The 18,629-nt window shown below is 39.3% G+C and overlaps 1 non-coding gene across 1 annotated transcript; it reads right to left on the bottom strand.

Annotated features, from left to right (window-relative positions):
- Positions 1-4,562: 4,562 nt before the first annotated feature.
- Positions 4,563-4,635, bottom strand: TRNAR-CCG (transfer RNA arginine (anticodon CCG)). Its single transcript has one exon. It is a non-coding gene; the product is annotated as a tRNA-Arg (tRNA).
- Between the last annotated feature and the right edge of the window lie 13,994 nt (positions 4,636-18,629).

Here is an 18,629-nt window from a genome sequence, read left to right as displayed (position 1 = left end):
CATGTTGGATCTGGGACCTACTAAATATGATGACCTTTTACCATTAGAGTACCCTAGGGATCTGTCTTTGAAGCACAGCTATTTAATCATTTTCTTCTTTTTTTTAATGCTTATCTTCTGTCTTGGAATCAATACTAGGTATTGGTTCCAAGGCAGAAGAGTGTTAAGGGCTAGGCAATGGTGGTTAAGTGACTTGGTCAGGGTCACACAGCTAGGAAGTATCTGAGGTCAGATTTTAATCCAGTACATCCCTTCTCTAGGCCTGGCTCTCAATCCACTGAGCCATCCAGCTTCCCCCTTTGATCATTTTTTCAGTGACTTAGAAGGATTCAGTGTTCCTCTTTATGAAGATAAGAGACAAAGGTACCTAGGGTAGAATTCAGAAAGATCATAAGATAGGACTATAGGTCAAATCTTACTTGGGTAACCAATGGAAATGATGTCCTTATGAGTTAAATGCTGTTTATTTCTTCTTTGGAGCATGTTCAAGCATTTTAAGTCTATTCCCTGTCCATTTATGTGTGGCAAAAAGGAACCATTATGATTATATACTGAACTGAAAAGAAATGAGAATAGAAAAGATTCCCATAAAAGTAACTCAATTTTCTTTTCTTGATAATAAACAAATAGGGTGAAATACAGTGGATCTCTAGTTGAGGGAGAGGACTTATTCACCTTTTTACCTAGAGTTGCACTGAAGCTATGAGCCTATGGGATGGTGGATATTCTATCTTGGCTGTCTATATTTTCCTAATCTAAGTAAAGGAGTCTTGGAGAAAGATACAACCTTGTGAGCTGATGAGAAGATTATCCAAAGAAAAGATGGGATAAAGAAAGTTGTGTTAAGCTTGGAGAAGATTTAGTGGGAATACCCCAGCTGTCTTTAACTACTGAAGCTTGTTACGTAGTAGAGAGCTTAGACTTGTTCTATCCAACACCACAGGATCATGGGAGGGAGATGCAAAGAAGGATATTTAGGCTCAAAATAAGATAGTTCTTGACCACTAAAATTGTCCAAAATTGGAGAAAGTAGGAAACAAAAGTTGACCGAACAATTGCCAGGGATATTGTAAAGAGGGGATTCCTGTTTATATGGATGACGACTTCATTACTTTTGTGGTCCCTTCCTCAAAGATTCTACAAGTTCATGATTCATTGTAAAGCTGGTGTCCAAGTGAGAGTTAATCAGTCAACAAGCATTTATTAAATACCTGCTGTGTGTCAGTCATTGTGCTAAGGTCTGGTGATACAAAGAGAAGCAAACAAAAAATTTTAAACCAATCCCTGACTGCTCTCAAGGAGCTCATAGTCTAATGGAGAGACAATATTCAAACAATTAAGTACAAACAACATATATAGAGGATAAATTGGAAGTAGTCAAGAGATTTAAAACACTTGTATTAAGGGGACAGGAGAAAAGGCTTCCTGTAGGTGAGGTTTTAACTGGAACTTGTAGGAAGCTAAGGTAGTCAGAAAACATAGAGAAAGAGGGAGAGAATTTCAAAGGGATAATAAGCAAAAAGGCACCCATAGAAATACATATCTTATTTCAGAAAAGCAAGGTGGCTAGTGTCATTGGTTTCCAGAGAATGTGGGGCTGGATTACAATGTAAGAAGATTGGAAAGGTAGGGGTCCCAGGTGAAGAACTTTGAGGGCACCTAGGTAACTCAGTGCATAGAAAGCCAGGCCCAGAGAGAGAAGGTCCTAGATTCAAATCTAACCTCAGACACTTACTAGTTCTGTGACCTTTGACTTGTCACTTAACCCCCATTGCCTAGCCTTTACCACTCTTCTGCCTTGGAACCAATATACAGTATTGGAAGGCACAGGTTTAAAAAATAAAATAAAATAATGAGATGAAGCACCAGATTGTAGAGTTGAAAATGAGAAGAAAAAGAAGTGGACACCTTCTCAAATTTAGCTGCAAAAAGGAGAAAAGTTATAAAATAATAGCTAGCAAAAGATGGAAAGATCTACAAAAGCTAAAAGAAAAACTAAAAGGGAAAAGGGAAAGTCTTCAGTGGTTAGATAGACTTTCCCCACTAAGCATTAATTGCAAATGAAGTGGCCAGCAAGACAATCAATATACCTCCAGGGAAAAGGATGCATTTCCACAATTTTTCCATAAACTTTTCCTAAACAATTTACCCTTAAACATTCCCAATTAAAGATTCCCAATGGAGTGCAGGAGGAAAAACTGTTAATCACTTTTATTGAGAGAGGAAAGGGGCTTTTGAGTACAAAGAGATTTCTGAAAGGGACTGGCAAACATTCTATCTTCTGCCTAGAGGTGATTAACAACCACAACTTTCAAGTTTTGTAGAAATCAAAAATAAGTTTTTACCCCTGCCAAATTAAGGGTCTTTGCTCTAGCAAAAACAGGTTTTGTAACCCTCAAAGAAGTGTAGAAACAGCACTCTTGCTGGAAACAGCCCAATTCCTCCTCAGTCCAGCCAGTTAACAAACATTTATGAAGTGTCTGCTATGTATCAGGCTAAACACTAGGGATATAAAGAAGGGAGGGTAGGGGTGGGGGAGGGGACAGCATAAACAAGTAGTATACACAATAAATTGGGGATAATCTCAGGAGGGAGGCACTGCTAGGAGGATTGTGAATGGCAAGATGAAGAAGAGGAAAAATGAATTCAGTGATGGACATGTTAAGGCTGGACAAATAGACCTGAGAATCATCTGCATAGAGACAATAACTGAATCCTGGGAGCATATGAGATCACTCAGAAAAATAATATAGAAAGAGTAGACAAGAGGGACCAAGACAGAGACTTTGAGGGCATCCACTGTTATCAGACATGACCTAGGTATAAAAGTTTGTAAAAGATTGCAACTTGCCCATCTTAAGTCATGAACTACATACTCTTCTTTCATGGCTTTTAAATCCAGAGGCCTTTTTTATTCTTATCTTTATGGTTATGAGAGGAAAGAAAAATTATTTTCTTCATAAGCAATGACAAATACAATTAAAATGGCCCAATCTTCAACACTGGAAAAGAAACTTGTAGAACCCTAACATCAAGACTACCACATCAATCCATTAGTGAATATTTATTAAGTGACTACTATGTTCCAGGCACTTAGCAATGGGAATACAAAAAAGAGGCAAAAAGACAAGTCTCCACCCTCCAGGAATTTACAATCTAACAGGCGTACTTATAATCTAATTGCTTGTTGCAATCTAACTTGTAAATAAAAATATACAAAGCAAGCTGTATGTATAGGATGAACAGAAAATAATTTTAAAAGAAGCTAATGTTTTCTCAAAATTGGAGCAGTTATACATATATTGTCCACTCAATAAAGCAAGTATTTTTTAACTTCGTTGGTTTCCTTCAGCCCTTTGGCTGTCTGGGGCAGAGCCTATGGAACACTTCCCAAAATCATATGTTTAAATGCACAAAATAAAATGTATAAGATTACGGAGGAAACCAAATGTTAGTTTAAAGAAAGATGTCATTGTTTTTCTCCATCTCAGTTCAGGGAAATCTGAACCCCAGGTTAAAAACCTCTGTTTTAAAGGGCAAACACAGGTCTCTTTTGACGCTCCTTTTTCCCCAACCCCATCTATTCTTTCTTCTGTAACGTCTATTATGATGGAGGAAATCACTTTTCCATTGGGAGTGGAAAATATCTCCTTGTTCAGGACTTTGTTCGACAGACTCCTGCTTAATCCATAATAATAATAATAATAGCAATAATAATAACAACAAACCTTGAGGTCTAGATGGGTCGAACCTACCATGGAAAAGCAGAAGTACAGTACCCTGCCACCACTGTTTTCCCAAGTAGCCATATTCAGGTTATGGACCTCAGGAGAAAGAAAGCAAACGTTTGCCACTGGATGGTTGGCCCTGGGCTCTTCTCGACGCCTGCTGAGCTTTCGATTGCTCTCTTAAAGGGAGAATGGGGTTGGGAGAAGGGGAGGTGGAGAGGGGAGAAGGGAGGCCTGGGGATCACCGCAGGTTCTGATCTGGAAAGCTGGCAGTGGTCTGAGCGCTTTTGGAGCGCGCTGTCCATGTCTCCTAAATCATCAGCATCCCCTATGGGGAGCTCCTACCTTCCCGCCGGGAATAACTCCATTGACTCCACACTATAAACATGTGCCCACGGACATAAGGGCAGTTACTTTTAAACAAAATCTCCTTCTCTGTGCCAAATTATGTTGCTGAGACAGGCGAGGTCTTGGGTATTAGGCTGTACTGGCACCCATTGCCTAAATCGATAATGGGGATGGGGGGGGGGGTCCAGCCCGGGGGTCCTGCCCCACGCCATTTCCTTCATTAAGACCTTGCGCTCCAGCTCACTGTGCAGCGAAGAGAATTCAAAGTATTGATTTCATTGCCTTAGGAGACGAGGAGAAAACCACAATGCCCTTGAGAAGTCATCCCACTCGGGTAAATTAGGATAAATTTCCGCTTTGGAGTCATATCGAACCTAGTTTTCAATTCGTTTTCACCTCTTCCAGCGGAGAATGAAACAAACGGTTCCATATGAGTAGGTAATTGTATTTATTAACCTGAATATGGAATAAAACTGAAATCCTGCTCGACCACGAAGGGATTCGAACCCTCAATCTCCTGATCCGGAATCAGGCGCCTTATCCATTAGGCCACGCGGCCCCTGAAAGCCCAAGGTTTATTTTCCCCTATTCTTTCCTAGGATTACAAAAAAAGTGATGTGGATTAAAGAGTTTTAGCATCATAATTATATTTATTCCACAGAATTTACTGTTCACATTTTATTTCTAGAATCTATTCTATGGAAACTTTTGCTAGCGAAGCTATATTTTATAGCAAGTCTTCTATGGTGTTCTAGTGGTCAGTACTGAAGGTTTTCTGCACCCAGCCAGTGACAAACAAACACCCCTCAGATTGCGGAAAGAGGGCAGGACTTGGAGTCAAGAGAGATCTCATTTCCCAATCCAACCTCTCTGACACTAACTTTGAGATTTTAGGAAAGTAATTTAGCTTCTCTAAGTCACAATTTCCTCAGCTGTAAGGACCAACTGGCACTTTACTGGGGCATTATGGGGAAACGCATTAAAATAAATGAATACAAACACATTTATTAAGTATCTACTATTTTGCCAAGCACTGTGTCTTCTGGGGAGAGCAATACAAAATAGCTAAGACTGATAATACCCGGGTGGAATTTCCTTTCTGACAAAGAACAACAAAAATTGGGGCATAGTAGCTTGTTACCGTCAGTTACAATAATGTACATAAAATGCAAGAAGGGTGTATCTCTGCCCTGCTCCACCTCATTGTATATAATCTTATAATTCAAGACCTGATTTTTTTAATCAGGTGGGAATGCCTCATTGAATTTAGGAATTACTCAATCAAATGCGTAAACCATTCCCGCACAATCACTACACACCTCTACGGAATCAATCAAAAGTATAAACTAATCGTGACTCATTCCTAGGCATCAATCAAAGGTATAAAACAGATTCTAGGAATGAAGGGCTTCTAGCCATTAGATGATATCACATGAGGAAAAAGATTAGAAATGGCTAAAATGATTAGATACCAGCACTAGATCTAGGTATGTCAAAGAAGGACTTTGAGGAGGAAAGTGGAAACTATTCTCTTTGTGGATACGGATATCTGGTGCCTGGGTAAAGCTAGCAGAGCAAACTCCGAGGGAAGGACACATGCCTATTTCCCCTTCAGTTTCATAGACCAAGTCACAGACTGGACCAGTAACAAGCATTGCATCCAACAGAGAGCTGAGAGAGCACAAACGAGATTCCCAGAGTTAAGGTGTCTCAGGGAAAATGAACTTTGTGGCCTAGAGAGAATTGCAATGCCATGACAATATCAAGACCCAACCACAACAACAAATCCAGATATACACTTCTAGAGGAGCTTCAGAGGACTTCACGATGGAATAAAAGATAAATGATACTTTTGCTTTGTATATATTATATATTTTTAATATTGATAAATAAATCAATTAAATCTGTCTAACTCTCACTGGGAGCTATGTCACCACTTTGCCACATAAATCTCAAAGCCTGAATCCACTTTCCCCTAGGCATTCTATGTACATATAGGAGACTGCATCCTTGACTTTTGGGGTACATCAATTTATACCAACTGTTCTGTCTAAACCATTATAATGCATTTCCTTTTAAATGCTAATTAAATGGGCTAAAAAGATGGGGAGGTCCTGGGTTCAAATGTGGTCTCTGACACTTTCTAGCTGGGTAATCCTGAGAAAGTCACTTAACTCCCATTACCTAGCTATTTCTACTCTTCTGCCCTGGAACCAATCAATACACATTATTGATTCTAAGATGGAAGGCAAGGATTTTTTTAAGTGCTAATTAAATAAGTCTAGCTAGGAATCAATAGGGACACTGCTCACATACACCAAATATTTGTCTCCAAAAAACAATTGCAATAAAAACAACAATCTGCAACAAAAACAACTTGGAAAAGTGAAGACTACAGATTATGGAAAGATAGAGAATAAACTGGTAGCAGAGGTGGATTTTTAGCATTATGAGAAGCTTAGGTCTAACAAATCAACAAGTTTGTGACCTACCTATAAAGATGTGTTTATTTGTACATCATCTTTATGGTCAGAGAATATTTAAATTTCTGTTGGCTTTTGAAAAGGGTACAAAAGACTAATTTCTGACTGCTTTTAAAAAATAAATAAGCTAGTATTAGATCACTTTTTGGTGTTATCACCCTATTGTCATTTGATTTTGTATCATATCTCAAAATACCTTGTCATTTATTGATTTTTAAAATTAAAGTGAATGTAAACTAAAACAGCAACAAACAACTTGGAGCAGAGCTCCAAGCCAAGTGCTATTTATTAAAAGAACTCGGTTCCCTTTAATGAATAGGATCTCAGATCTTCATCTAAGATGTCCCCTTCCTCCAGAGGAATAGTTTTTATACTGCTTGCTTCCCAGATGTTACAGAAGATGCAGTGTAAGATTCAAAGTCTCATCAACTATACCCTGATCTTACAGAATTTTAGAAAGTCTCAGAAACTAAAGTCAGAGATGATTGCATCAATATGGGTGGTCACAGGATAAGCAAAGCAAGAGTCGTCTCTAAATCTAGGTGGTCATAAGATAGATGCCTCCTATGCACCTATGGAGGGTAGATGAACACTTAAAGTATCTGAGTAACTTTCCATGATGTCACTGAATACATTTCCCCATGTTAGGCAACAGAGAGTAATGACCAAGTCCAAAGGGACATCAACAATAGCTAAGGGACTTCCTATATCATTGGGGCATCTCTATCATGCAGGTTTTGGATGGTCAAGCTCATGGTGGAGGCCTGAATATCCTCTCACCTAAACTGACTTTACTCACCAGGTCAAAAGATTGTAGGTCTTCTGATCAGCATTTTGTGCTTACCCAAGGGCACTTTTCATATAAAGAAGAGGATCTTTGACCTTATTCAATCACTCCTAAACTAAATCAATATTAGTTGATTAACCTACATGACTAAATGCTTATTGATGGTGAAGTTAAAAGAAATAATCACTTCTTTATGGAATCACATTAAACTGAATAATAAGGATTAGAAATAAACTAGGGGATAGATCATTCCTCTCACTTGAGGGCTAGTGAGCAATAGCCCTATAAAGAACTCCCCCTCACCCCCAACCTGAAGAGAAGGGTAGTTAACCACCCTCTGGGTTCCTAATTGGCCAGGGCAAATGAAAGTTGGGAAGTCATTCAGAAAGGAGTGTAATGAGTCATGTGCAAACACTGAAGCCTTATAGAAAATGTCAGCTACTGCTATTTTCACCCAAGAAAAACTGATTTAAAGAGAATGCTTTGTGAGAAAGAACACTAGTCAGAGGTGAATATAGACTGTGCTTAATTCTCTAAGTCCCAAGTCAACCAATGAATAATATAATAGCAGCTAACACATAACTAGTGTTTACAAGGCATTTTCCCTATATGGTTTCATTTGTTTTTCATACTCACCCTGTGACATAGGTGCTACAATTATCTCTCCGTTTAACAAAGGAGGAAATGGATGCTTCGAAAAGATGAGTGACTTGCCCTAAGTGACATAGCTAGTAAGTAGCTGAGACAAGATTTAAAATCAGGTCTTCTTAACTCTAGATCCATTATCTACTACTATTGGACTACATTGCTATTGGGCTCTAATGAGCTAATGAACTAATGACTCAGTCTCCTTTCATTCAAGGAATCCCCAAACTCAGAATCTCAGAAGGTCCTAGATCCTAGACCTTTCCTGGCATAGGCTTATCAGTTTTTAAATCACAATGACACAATAAAATCCGGTCAAGTCCTTCAGAGAGACAAGCTTTTCAGCCTTGTCTGATGACATAGGAGAGACAGAAAGAAATGAACTCCTAGATAATGACAGCAGAGTGAACAGAGTTCACAGATCAAGATGACTCGCATCCAGGTGAAGAGTCATCTTTGATTTCATTCTTTTCTCCTTTGAAATTCTGCTGGCAACATAAAAGAAAATTTAAAAGCCTGTGCCTCTTATATTTGTAAACCCCTAGCATGAACCAAGATGGTAGTATTAAACAAAAATTTCATTACTAATAAAAACCTGAACTGGAATCACTGATTTGAAAATGCCAGATCCTGGAAAATAAACTACTGGGAAAGATAATGGCAGATTTTCTCATTGTCTAAGCTTACTCTTTAATTTTTCCTCCTAACATGTGACCCAGATCCACAATAGAACATTTCCTTCATAGAAAGGGTTAGACACTCTGGGTACTACTATCCTTTCCTCAGTTATATTTAGAGTGAGCTTCAGGAAGAACCTAAAGAAGTACTGGTGACTTTGTCCTTGTGAGGGAGTGTTTAGGTACAAGAGCACATTGTATCTTATTCCACTTTACTGGATCTTTTTATTGAGAAGGGGAGAAGTAGAGGAAGAGTATCATACAAATCTGAGGTAATAATCACTGGGAAAATTGCATAAAATGTCAGAGATAATGCAATATTAAGTCAGTTTGGTTTTCTCACTAAGGTTACATTTGAAAATTAAGGTAATCGAGGCAACAAAGTTCTGAGCAAATTCATTTTATTGGTGAGATGTGACAAGGGAATCACTTTAAAAGACTGATATATATTAATTTAAGGTCGCCAAGGAATTCAGCTATGTAATTCCTAAATGAAAACTCAAGTCAGCTGTCAACCTTTTATGGAGTTTAATTTCAATAGGAGGAAGAAAGGAATTAGAGATAGAGAGAGAGAAAAAGGGAGAGAAGGGAATAGGGCTTAAATACCCCTTCTGTTTAGGCTGGGCCAAAGGCCCAAGCCCTTAGATAGCTGAGGCAAAGAAAAGAGATCAGTCCTTATTACTCACGTGACCAAAATGGTGAAACAGTCTCAGAGGCCCCCACCTTCAGCTTCCTTCAGAGCAAGCTTCTCAGAGTACACTGCCACCACTCCGACCAACTCCTCAACCACCACCCCGAGTCTTCAGACTCCCCTATCTTTAAGGAAACCATCCAAGTTGCCTCCCCTCAGTCCTCACATCTACCAATCACCTGTCCATCAATTTCCCTGTGCCAATGGAGGCTCTAGCTTAAACCCAGGACCACCCAGAGGTCTCTGGCTTTTGCACATGTCTGTTGAAGGTCATATTTTCAAATAATTAAATCTTTGATCCTTTGCTACAGCCCTTTCTAAATCCTGTTAACCTGAGTAGGGTAGAGATTGGAATAATTAAATTTTGATCTAGGCTGCAGCCCTTACTCAATCCTGTTAGGACTGAATAGGGTGGAGATTGATTCCAAGTATCTCCATTGTATCAATTCTAAAATCAATCATGACTCAAAGAAATTCCTGTTCTATGCTTAAGCATAGGTCAAAGTCCTTTCCATTGTTCAGCAAAAGGTTTCTGTCCTAAAGTAATCTGAAGAAGGGAAGAGAAGGAACCTCCCATGCCAATGGGGTTCCCATTCCAATAGACTATCAGTAAGAAATTTTCCAAATATGAAATATCCCAATGGTGAAATTTCCAACATTTATAAGTCTTAAGGAATTTTAAGGTTTACAGAGACCAGTTGTCAACAAAATGAGTCTTGGATTCCTCAGCAAGGCAAGATCATGAAGTGGGACTTTTTTCTTTCTTTCTTTTTTTAACCCTTACCTTCCATCTTGGAATCAATACTGTGCATTGGTTCTAAGGCAGAAGAGTGGTAAGAGCTAGGCAACGAGGGTCAAGTGACTTGCCCAGGGCCACCCAGCTGGGAACTATCTAAGGTCATATTTGAACCTTGGACTTCCCATCTCTAGGCCTGGCTCTCACTCCATTGAGACACCCAGATGCCCAAGCAAATGAGATTAACCTTCATATACTTTGGGGAAGTCGAGGGGAATGAAGAACAAGAAGAGTCCCAGCTGGAAAACGATGTGATTAGTTACAATGTCTGAAGTATCATAGGTTGGCAAAATCAATATGATTGGCTGGACTTTTGGGACCAGCAAAGTCCTCTCCTCCCATCCCACTGTTAGGAAAGATTGCTTGATAAGGATAAGAATTCATTTGCTCATTAGTTGGACAGAAATAATAACAGATTCTTGCTGCCATTACCCATAGTCTGGAAGGCTTAGTAGGATAAGCAGTCACCCTTAATTGTATATGGGTATGCAAAGCTGTATGGTAAGATAACTGATCTCTCTCAATTGTATATGGGCAACAAGATTTATAGAGAGAATATATTTCTTTGAATTAAGGTTGATATGGGGGTACAAGCTTCCCTAAGACACCCCAAAACTCAAGAAATGTTCTAGATCAAAGAGGACTTAGAGAACTCCTTTCTGATGCCAGAAGAAGCATCCAACCCCCTTTGGCCTGTCCCCCTGGAGCTCCAATTACCTTTGCTATGCATCTCTGGGTGCCACTCTGATTTGGACTTTCCCCTAGACCTTCAGTTAACACAGATATGCACCTGCTAGTTCTACTCTGCTAAAACAGGGGATGGCACCTAATCTAATCATCCTTTGAATGCTATAGACCATCCCCTACGGCCCCAACCTCAATGAAATTACTTCATTCCTAACTTACTCCATCCCCCTTTTCTTCCCCTGTGACCCCCAACTGTGAAAGAGGCAGAAAATCCCCTAACCCCATCTCCTGGAGGAGGCAGTGCCACACTTGCACTGTCCTCCCAACCACATCAACATGAATTCCAAATTAATAAATTTCTCTTATAGTTAAGCTTGCATTCTTGCAAAGACAACCTGTCTGGAATCCTCAAATTCCCCCACAATCAGGTGATTTATGGGACAACCTAGCTCTGAGAGGAAAGCCTGACTTCTGAACTTAACCCAGAGCCAAAGATATTGCTTAGGAACTTTTCAGTATATTGGGGGTGATACAGAAAAGAATCAATTACAAAATGGAATCAGAATCCCTTTGATTTTCTCACTAGGATTATCTGCAAACCAAATGTTCTAGGCTCATGGGACTAATTCGAAGAACTGGGGAGGTGATTAACCTCATGTTCATTCCTCTACATTTAGTAATGCATGCTCTCTGAAGACTTATGTGATAAACCTGTCCTTCACGCCACTAAAAGGTGGAAAGCACAATTCAATGCCTTACTGAATATATTCCAGGGAGGTTAATTACACGTGAATTATAAGAAGCCAGATCTCAAATTGGGCTATGAAAGCTGCCCAAGACCCCTTGGAAACATCCAGATGAGGGGTATCCTGCTCTGATTCTACTGAATGTCAATTTCATCATCTGTCTTCTCTATGCCAATAAAAGTTCTACTATCTAAGTGAGGGCAACAGGATGTGATTTGGCAGCATTATAATCTAAGACTGATTCATTCTTACTTACAAAAAGAAAATACTGGTTTGACATGGCTCCTTATCATTAAGTCTTCCCCTACCCATCTCTAAATCTTTTTCAAGATGTAAAAAAAAAGAATTGGCATAGACCCATGGCTCTTGCTCGTGGACAGACTTCTCTGCCTTCTAGTTATTCTTTGAGATAACAAAGTCTGCACACATTCAGCACTCTCAACAGCCTTAGATATAGGTACTTGCTGAGGTAAATAGGTTACTCAGGATTTAATTCCTCAATATTTGACTTTTGGAAAATTCCAGAATGTATGTATTCCAGCTTCCTGACCTCTGGGGGACTTGCTCTCCCAGTCTCTTGGAATTCACGAGGTTAGAGCCATCTCTTGTTTCCTTCACCTAAAAGGAAAAAAGAATAAACAACCAAGGCAGAACATTAGGTTCTTGACAGCTTGGGATGAGAGAGGCACTCCCTTCATTTACAGTCACAGGATTTTGTCCCATTTGCTCAAACACCAACTAGGCAAGAAAGAGAAGGACCAAAAGACTTGCTCTGGCTGGTCATGTTCCTTTTTGTGACTCCCCATTTGGGATTTCCTTGGCAAAGATACTGGAGTGGTTTGCCATTTTCTTTTTTAGCCTGTGTGAAGTGGAATGAATGTATGATTCTCAGAGTAACACTTAGGCTTGTAACTTTAATATTTTAAGAGTAATAGTAGTAAATTACCCCCCAAAGGAAGTTAGTAAAGCTGGTTCCCCCCTTTCTCCCTTCAAGACAAGATTACCCCTACCCCATCCACCCCCACCCTCACCAATTCCCCATCCCCCTTTTCAGGGCAGGACAAGATTACCCCATCCCCCTTCAAAATACAAAGACCTCTGATCTAAGGGAAATGGTATCAGTGTCTTTACAATGTTAATTCTCCCAGGTTCTGTAAACCTTACTCCATTCATTCAAAAGGAAATCCTCAGTCTCCGACCCTTGTAAAAATGTTATAATCCTTTCAGGGAAACTTGTTTGTATCAGGATTTTCCTATAAATAAGGGGTTTTTCTGTAAATCTTTAGGTATTTGTCTCAGGTCAATTGACTTGAGCCATTGCCCCACATATCTCCTTTCCTCCTTTTCTTTTTCCCTCCCTCCCCCCAATCCCCCAATAAAGCATTGCATTTTAATTGATAGCTTTCCTGGGTCTCATTTTAAAAAGTGGCTAAAAAGGGCACATTTTGTTATTTCAAGATTCCTGTAAACTGGAGGCAGCTGGGTAGCTCAGTGAATTGAGAGCCAGGCCTAAATACGGGAGGTCCTAGGTTCAAAATCTGGCCTCAGACACTTCCCAGCTGTGTGACCCTGTGCAAGTCACTTGACCCCTAGCCAAGCCCTTACCACTCTTCTGCCTTGGAACCAATACACAGTATTGATTCCAAGATAGAAGGTAAGAGTAAAAAAAAAAAAGATTCCTGTAAACTTCCACTTCACTTAAGCTCATTTTACAGATGCAAATAGGGTAAGGGACTTGCCGTGGGTCATACTGCTACTAAGTATTTGAGGCCAAATTTGAATTTAGGAAGATGAGTTTTTCTGACTCCAGGCCTGAATTCTATCCCTTTCACCACCTAGCAGTCCACAGGTTAGTGCCCTATTTCTACCTCTACAACCAGCCCAAAAGGTTCCTGTTCACCATGAGATTAATGGATGCAAACCATTTACAGAATGTTTGCACATGTTCGAAATCAGAAAGCAAAGTTCCTCTATTAGTTATCACATTTTGGAACAAGGATCTGCAGCTCTTCCCCACTCATATTTGTGTGTTCTTAAACTGAATGCCAAGATTAGTCTGCGCAGAGAGAAAAGAATTAATTTGTTCTTCTCAGGGTGGGATGCCATTAAAGAAGGAAAACCTGTTTAGGAGTTCAGAATAACATCTCAAGGACATTTTGTTATTGCCATAGACCCAGAGGGTTGGGAGATCTCTTATCTCAAAGAAAGCAAACCACTGGCTGTCCTACCTCCTTATCTCCTCTGAGCTTAGAAGTCAGGAGAGCCACTCCTAAGGATCTCTTCATAACCTCCCCCCATGCCTGTTGAAACTCTGGATGAAGCCCATGCTACGATGGTGCTCCTGCTGTGTAACCTGTCCTTTTCTAATTGTCTAGACTTTTGCGTGCTTAGGTTGTAAGTTCAGTCCCAGACCGTGGGGTATTGAACAGAGAGTGGGTGGGGGTTTGCATTAGGAATCTATAAAATGCTTGTATCTGCACCCATGTGTTGATCATATGGATGTTTCTTCTTTGCATTTTTATTACACTCCTCTCCCAGCTCCTTCTAACTGACTGACCTCTCCATCTTAGTTTCCTTTGCTAAGCCATCAATTCCTATCACACTCCTAGACTGGGAGATGTTCAAGACTCTGTTCAGACCATCTTTTTTCTCTTCTTTCTCTGATCTGTTCCATTGTGTAGTGTTCTCTTTCTGTCCTGTCCTCTCCTTAACCACAGCTCTGAACATTTCATTTGCCTATTTAATTAACTCCAAATGCTCCCCATTCCCTACTATTATATGAGACAACCTCCTCTGATTTGCTTTTAAGGGCATTCAACCACCTGTTCCCAGTCTCATTATATTTTTACTTTCCAACTCACTGGCTTTTGCTTTGATATCCTCCCATGCCTGGAAGGCACTCACTTCTTATCTCTGGTTCATAGAATCCCTCACTTCTTAAAGATTCAGCTCAAGCACCACATTTACAAGAAATATTTCTGGATTCCCCACAACTTTTGGTGGCTCTCTCCTTTACTATTTTGCATTTATTTTCAATATCTTCTGGCATATACCTTGTGGAAGCACACAAAGCTCTCCTATTCCCTTTTAGAAATTAAGAAAGCATTTAAAAAATGAAACTAGCCTGAAACCTTTAAACTAATCTGAAAAAGAAAACTTACATCTCAATTCCAAAACAATGTCCCACTCCTAAAGGATTCCTTCCACTAGGTAAATAGAATAGAAAACTCACTGGGTCCTTGACTTTAGGGTCACCATTTCTTAACTCCTTCAGTTTCAATTATCAAGTCTTTTCAGATGACTCTCAGACCTACCAGGCTAGTTCTAATCTCTCTCCACCTCCAGTCTTATCTCCAACTGCTTTTCAGGCATTTCAGACTGCATGTCCTATAGACATCTTAAACTTAAAATATCCAAAACCGAACTGAGTTTATTTTTATCCCTGGAATTTCTCCCTCTTCCTAATTTCCCTGTTACTGACAAGGATACCCCTCCTCACCCACCCTCAAAACTCCATGTCATATTCATCACCTCACTCTCTTAGCTCCCATAGCCAATCTGTTATCATAGCTTGTTGGTTTTACCTTCTTAATATCTTTTCAGTATGTTCCCATCTCTCTGTGATAACTCCACTATTCTACTGAAAGTCCTTATCATTTCAAGAGTATTTGTTGAATCGTTTCAGTCATGTTGCTCTTTCTGGCCCTATTTGGGGTTTTCTTGGCAAATACTAGAGTGGTTTGCTATTTCCTTCTCCAGCTCATTTTACAGATGATGAAAATAGAGGCAAGTAGGATGAAGTGACTTGCGAAGGGTTACATAGATAGTCAGAGATCAGATTTTGAACCCAGAATGAGGTGTCTTTCTGACTCCAGGCCCAACCCTCTACCCATTGCACCTGTTAGATGCCCATCAATGTCTTTAACAGAGAAATAAAAGCAATAATTGTAAGTTACTATTCCATATAGGTTCAGGAGAAGGTTTCTCTTTTTGCCCCCTGAAGAAAACTGCAATAATTTTAGAAAGTAAAATAGTATTTTGCCTTTGAAATGTGTGTGTATTTCATTATGTCTTAGTAGAGAATATTTTTGCCTTACTTCATATCTCCAACAATTAGCTCAATGCCTGGCACATTTTAAGAATATAATAAATGCTTTTTCTTTACCCTGTAAATAAAACTTGTCAGGAGCTGTGATTCATTCTTTGGCTTGGAAGAGTCAGAGTTAAGGGTAGAGATAGATCAATAGAGTACTAGATCTATTAATAGATAGATAGATAGATAGATAGATAGATAGATAGATAGATAGATAGATAGATAGATAGATAGATCGATCGATCAATAGAGTGCTAGATCTATTAATAGATAGATAGATAGATAGATAGATAGATAGATAGATAGATAGATAGATAGACAGATAATTTACTTAGAGTTTACTGGTCCCACACATTTGTACTAGAAGAAAATCCTTACTAGAAATGTTTTTTTTTAAGTAGGTATATAAATTAATCCCAATATGCAAAAAATGCTATATTTCATCACTTTCTAAAATGGAGAACTTCATTACTGGGCCCATAAAATCTAAAATACTTCATGCATTCCTTCTTCCTAAAGGATTCCTTTGCTCTAGCTGGAAAATTTCAGCCTAATTCCAATCACACCAGGGAAGACTAGTCTTTAGTAAGATGGGGGACTAGGTTCCCTTTTCTCTTATACTCTTTGATTTAATTAAACCTCATGCCCCATCAACAAATAAGCTAACCACTGGACTCTTGTAGTTCTTTTCCAGCAGAGAAAGAAGCAATACTGGTCTAAGAGCAGTTGCCCCCATTCCCTTATCCTGCCATATGGCTTTAAGGTTTTGGATGATCCAAACAATTGAGTTAGGAGAAGTAGGAATCTTTTAATTGTTAGACTGAATATCCAGTTTTCAATCTTCATTCTTGTCCTTTCTGCATTATCTTTACATTGTTGACTACCCTCTCCTGGATATGCTTTCCTTTCTGGGTTTTCAAGATATTCTCTCTTTCTTCTCCTTCTACTTGTCACTTTTGTAATTAAAATAGTTGAAGCCATAAACTGTAGTGATTAAAATAGTGGAAGACTTAAATTGTAGTAGATAAAAGAATGGATGAGTAAATTGTGACCGCAGAAAATATGTTTTCAAGGCAGTGTCTTGTTTAAATCAAATATAAGGTGGTCGCCAGGGAAGAATTCCCAATTATTAAATATACCCAAGTCAGCTGGGTTTTATAGAGATTTTAATTAATACAAATGTGGAATTAAAGAAAATGAGAGAGAATAAGAAAGGAATAAGTATGAAGGGCCTTAGCTGAAAGGTCTAGACCTGAGTCTTAAGAGAGAGATCAGTCAGTCCTTAATCACTCACCACAAGATTTATCCAAGCAAGGATTCTAGTGACACCAGGCCAGCTTCATTTCAGCTGACTCTACCAGCTCAATCCTGAATCTGAATGTGAATGTCTATATCTGAATGTCTCTGAGCTCCTATTTAAAGGGAATTTTCTCCTATGTCACCTCCCCTAAGTTCTTATATCTACCAATCACAGTCGATGTTTTTCAAAGGACAGACCATTCTTAGTTCACACCTAAGAAGGCTTTAAATTTTTGATTAAGTTCACACTAGAAAACTTCTGAGTAAGTATCTCACCTCTTTTCTCCTTGTAAATTCACAAGTTGCCTGACCTTTATAGGTACTTAGCACCCTTTTGTATTAGATCTAAAAATGGGCACAGCTTAAGAACTTTTTGTCTTACTATAAGTATGGGTTTAAGTATCTTTCATTGTTCAGAAAGAGGTTTCTTCCCCTAAAGCAGACTTAAGTAGGGGTGGACTAGAGGTCTTCACATTCCTGATCTAAGTAGAGTTCTCACATTCCTGATCTAAATTCCTTCATTGTTTAAAGTGGGGAATGGTCTTAATCCAACCTTATGAAGTAGGGTCTGAGAAATTTTAAGGTTCACAATCCTAACCTTATGAAGTAGGGTCTGAGAAATTTTAAGGTTCACACCTTTGATAGATTTAATTCCATGTCATATGGAAAAACTGTGAGTATATGGCAAAGCTCTGTTTTAGTTCTCTTTTCTTTCTGTGAGTTCTTATTTGGTGATGGATTAGCTACCATGGGTCCAGTTGCCATCTTTGGGCATCTGATTCCTTATCCTAAACATCCATCTGTAAGGGTTAAAAATTAAAGGTTGGATGAAATGTATAAAAATGTGGTCACCAAAAATATATTACTCAAGTCAGAATAATTTTTTATGGCAATTTATTTACAAAAAGAAGAAAGAGTGAATGTAAGGGTAATGAGAGAGAGAGAGAGAGAGAGAGAGAGAGAGAGAGAGAGAGAGAGAGAGAGAGAGAGAGAGTGTGTGTGTGTGTATGTGTAGATAATTGCTCTGGCCAGGTTAGAACCAGGCAGGGCTTCAAAGGCCCCAGCAAAGAGGGAACCAGAGGTAAACTGAAGAAGGGTTCTAGCCACAAGGGCTTCTCCAAAACAAAGGCCTCTCCAGAGACTAGTATCTCCAGAAAGCCAGGAAAAGGAGTCAACCTTTTCACTCACCCACGTGGCAGTTCAAAGGGAGAGATTCAAGAACAGTCTCACCAAATTTCAGAGTCTCAGATCCATAAAGCAGATCCTTTACCACCCTCCAACTTCAACTGGAACTCCAAACTTCAAAGAACTGCCTCTTACAGGAAGTTGCCACTGCTTTTAAAGATGTTTCTTTGCATCACTTCCTGTGTATTCCTTCCACTTTATGTGGACCAATTGTAGTTTTAGCTCTGTTTAAGACTGCCCAGGGGATAGTCAGTTGTTTCTGACTCATCACCCACTTTTGCACATGTGGGTCACAGACCTCCCCCACTTAAAGATATAATGGGGTATACACCTCTGGTGATTAAATCTATAAATAGGTAGGACGAGTTAATCCCATCTTCACCTACCCCTAATCTGGAGTTTCAGGCCCCATCACAAACTGACTTGAACATTTTTTTAAAAACCCTCACCTTCCATCTTAGAAT

This window comes from Monodelphis domestica, chromosome 3 (genome assembly GCF_027887165.1).
Source record: "Monodelphis domestica isolate mMonDom1 chromosome 3, mMonDom1.pri, whole genome shotgun sequence".
NCBI lineage: Eukaryota > Metazoa > Chordata > Mammalia > Didelphimorphia > Didelphidae > Monodelphis > Monodelphis domestica.
This window is presented reverse-complemented; position numbering and strand designations above follow the sequence as displayed.